Source organism: Mandrillus leucophaeus, unplaced genomic scaffold (assembly GCF_000951045.1).
Source record: "Mandrillus leucophaeus isolate KB7577 unplaced genomic scaffold, Mleu.le_1.0 Scaffold14, whole genome shotgun sequence".
Taxonomy (NCBI): domain Eukaryota; kingdom Metazoa; phylum Chordata; class Mammalia; order Primates; family Cercopithecidae; genus Mandrillus; species Mandrillus leucophaeus.
Genome location: NW_012101365.1, coordinates 9,761,921 through 9,766,402, shown reverse-complemented (window position 1 = coordinate 9,766,402; position 4,482 = coordinate 9,761,921).

Genomic DNA, 4,482 nt, shown 5'->3' with positions numbered 1-4,482 from the left:
AGCTTTTCTGCTCTGTTTTTTCCCCATCTTTGTGGTTTTATCTACCTTTGGTCTTTGATGATGGTGACGTACAGATGGGGTTTTGGTGTAGATGTTCTTTCTGTTTGTTAGTTTTCCTTCTAACAGTCAGGACCCTCGGCTGCAGGTCTGTTGGAGTTTGCTGGAGGGCCACTTCAGACCCTGTTTGCCTGGGTGTCAGCAGTGGAGGCTGCAGAAGAGTGAATCTTTCTGAACAGCAAATGTTGCTGCCTGATCGTTCATCTGGAAGCTTCGTCTCAGAGGAGTACCCGGCCATGTGAGGTGTGAAGTGTCAGTCTGCCCCCAGTGGGAGGTGTCTCCCAGTTAGGCTACTTGGTGGTCAGGGACCCACTTGAGGAGGCAGTCTGTCCGTTCTCAGATCTCAAACTCCATGCTCTACTCTCTTCAAAGCTGCCAGACAGGGACATTTAAATCTGCAGAGTTTTCTGCTGCCTTTTGTTTGGCTATGCCATGTCCCCAGAGGTGGAGTCTACAGAGGCAGGCAGGCCTCCTTGAGCTGCGATGGGCTCCACCCAGTTTGAGCTTCCTGGCTGCTTTGTTTACCTACTCAAGCCTCAGCAATGGCGGGCGCCCCTCCCCTAGCCCCACTGCCACCCTGCCGTTAGATCTCAGACTGCTCTGCTAGCAATGAGGGAGGGTCTGTGGGCATGGGACCCTCTGGGCCAGGCATGGGATATAATCTCCTGGTGTGCCGTTATGCTAAGACCCTTGGTAAAGCACAGTATTAGGGTGGGAGTGACCTAATTTTCCAGGTATTGAGTGTCACGGTTTCCCTTGGTTAGGAAAGGGAATTCCCTTCCCCCTTGCACTTCCCAGGAGAGGTGATGCCTTGCCCTGCTTTGGCTCTTGCTTGGTGGACTGCTCCCACTGATCAGCACCCACTGTCTGACATGCCCCAGTGAGATGAACCCAGTACCTCAGTTGGAAATGAAGAAATCACACATCTTCTGTGTCGCTTACGCTGGCAGCTGGAGGCTGGAGCTGCTTCTATTCAGCCATCCAGGATCTTCTTTGATCTACAATGCACTATTAACTATCATCACAATTCCATACATTAGGTCTCCAAACTTATATATCTTATAACTGCAAGTTTGTACCCTTTGACCAACATCTCCCCTTTCCCCACCTGCAAGGCCAAGTAAACTGCCCTTTCACTCTGTTTCAATGAATTTGACTTTTTTGAATTCCACATAAAATTGAAATCATACAGTATTTGCCTTTCTGTAACTGGCTTATTTCATTTAGCATAATGTCCTCCACATTCATCCATGTTGTTGCAAATGGCAGTATGTCCTCCTTTTTTAAGAGTGAGTAATATTCTGTTTTATATATATATATATATTCTTTATCCCTCCATCTATCAGCAGGCACTTAGTTTGTTTCCATATTTTGGCTGTTGTAAATAATGGGATAATGAATATAGCAACACAACAACCCTTCAAGGTTCAATTGAACCTGAATACTTCAGGTTCAATTGCTTGAATCTGGAAGACAGAGGCTGCAGTGAACCATGATTGCACCACTGCACTCCAGCCTGAGCAACAGAGCAAAGCTCTGTCTCAAAATAAAAATAAAAATAAAATATAATATTTACCTTATTTTCATTTATCTCTTCTCTTCTCTGGTATTCTTCCTTTCTGTATGTATATCTCAGTTTCTGGCCTAAATATTTTGCTTCTTTCTAAATAACTTGTTTTACTAGTTCTTTTAAGGCATGTCTACTAGTAACAAACTCCCTCAATTTTTGCTTTTTACTTCTTGTTCACTTTTTTGAAGCTTAGAAACTTAGAATTTACTTTTATAAAAGCATGCTGGCAAATATTAAAATGTTGTAACTGCAATTTGAACATTATTAGATGAATATAAAACACAAAACACTCTAAATTGAGTCTCCTATGCCTGACTTAATTTAGATATTGAGAATTTTATATCTTACAGAAAAAAAACTTGCAGAGTTTTGTCAATGCTTATAGCATGTACTATTATTCCTCAATAAAATTTTCATGAAATCTAAAAGATTGAGAGTAAAAGTAATGATTTTTTTCTTATTGAATATCCTAAAACATACCTGTATAGATTAGCCTTCCAATTTCCAGGACACTGAAAATATACAGAGTACCTCAGAATATTTTTCACATACTTAGGTTAAGTTTGCTTACAGTTATGACAGAAATGCCTTCAACTTTTATGTAATAAAAAATAAATCCTAAGCAAACATAAAAGTTATGATGACCAAGTTACTACTTAGTAAAAAAATACATCACATCAATTAAAGTTTAACTAAATCCTTAAAGCATTCAAAAAGCATTTATGTCTTCTAGTTGTCAAACAATGCATCTATGTTGTGGAAGAAGATGTAAGATCACTAATGAAATTTTTAAATCTCAAATTATCCTGATTTCTGAAATAAGAAATTTGCAAAATAAGAAATTATCACTGTTGCTTGGGAAATACGCCTTACTTTTTTATCTCAAATACATTTAAAATTTTTGGTATATAATTTAATACCTAGAAATATTCTAGCTAAATTTTATGTTAGTATTTATAGAGTTCACTTTTTGGATAAACAGGTTTTCAACAGTTTTTAATGCTGAAAAATATCACTTACTAGTTGTCATCACTAGTAATGATTGATTAATGGGTTATTGGTTTATTCAGAAATGTGGGTGGCATAAGGACCAATAAAGGGAATAATCTGATAATTTCTCATTGGTATTCTGCCCACTAGTAATACTAAGTCAATATGTTATATATATTCTACTCAGTTTCACTTGTATTTTTCCATGTGTGTGCTTTAATTTTTTTAAAAAAATTAAAACATGTACACAATGTCAAGCTTTTTTCTTCTTTCTTTTTAAAATATCAACTCGATGATTTGGGGGATTGGTCACTACAATGCTGAGAACTTGGTTGGGCTCCCAGAGGAAAAACTAATGATAATCTGGGGTCCCTCTAAATCTAGGCTCCCCAGAATTTCTAAACTCTGAATCTTATTCACACTGAGCATCTAGCAATTTGTCAATTACAGCTTAAATATAAAATTTCAATTTTAAATTTCAAGTTTAAATTTTCCTACTGTGGTACTGCTGGTTTCTGCTCCCTAGGCTCTGATCCATTAACCTATGATTGTTTGTATTTACCCGGACTGTGTGTCTCTATTTTGGGGGTAAGAGTTTGCCCTGTTATCTTACTTTTCTGATCAATCTAAGAAGAGTTGTTAACTTTCTGTTTGTTCAGCTTTTTTCTGTTGCAAAGATAGGAGTGATGACTTCCAAGCTCCATTCACACTGGACTAGAAACCAGACATATTTACAAATACTTTTATAGCAGTTAAGAGGAGAAAGGAGAAGAAATATGCATTTATGGCATCTTTCATAATCACATAATGAACTTTGCAATTTGTGTTTCCACGTAGTCTAATTACTACCTAGGGTCATTTGCTTTCAATCTAAGGACTTTCTTAAAAATTAAAGTCTGCTAGCAGTAAATTCTCTCAGTTGTTGTATTTTTTAAATCTGAAGATAACTGTTTTTCCTTTCATTTTTTAAAAAATGAACCATCTGCTTCATATAAAATTCTTGGCTGACACCTTTTTTTGGAGAAAACATTCACAAATCATATATTTGATAAGATTAATACACAGAATACATAAATAACTCCCATAATTAAACAGTAAAAAATTAAACAGCCCAGTTAAAAACTGGCAAAGAACCTGAATACACATTTTTCCAAAGAAGATATGCAAATGAACAACCATAACATGAAAATATACTTAGCATCGCTAATTATTAGGGAAATTAAGATCAAAATCACAGTAAGATTCTACTTTACACATATTAGGATGAATAGTATAACAAAAAATAACAGAAGATAACAAATACAGATGAAGTTGTGGAGATACTGAAAATCTTGGGCACAGCTTCTAGGAATGCAAAATGGTGTAATCCCTATGAAAAACAGCATGGTAGTTCCTACAAATATTAAGAAATAGAGCTACCATATGATCCAGCAACTCTGCCTCTGGGAACACACCCAAAAGAATTGAAAGCAGAATCTCAGAGATATTTACACACCTTCATTTGTAGCAGCAGTTATTCACAATAACCAAGAGGTGGACACACCTCAAGTGGATTAACAGTTTTCTGAGTTTTTTCTTTTCTTTTTAGCACTTTGAATGTATCATCCTACTGCCTTTTGGTCTCCATTTTCTCTAATTACAAGTCAGCTGTTAATCTTTTTGGAGTTCCAATTTATTGGATGAACTATTTTTCTCATGCTGCTTGCAGGATTTTCTCTTTGTCTTTGTCTTTCAGTATTTTTACTATGAGGTATTTTTACTATGATGTATTTGCATGTGGATTCCTTTGCATTTATCCTATTTGGAGCTCACTGGAATTTTTGGATACATAGATTAATGTTTTTCATGAAATTTTGGAAATTTTA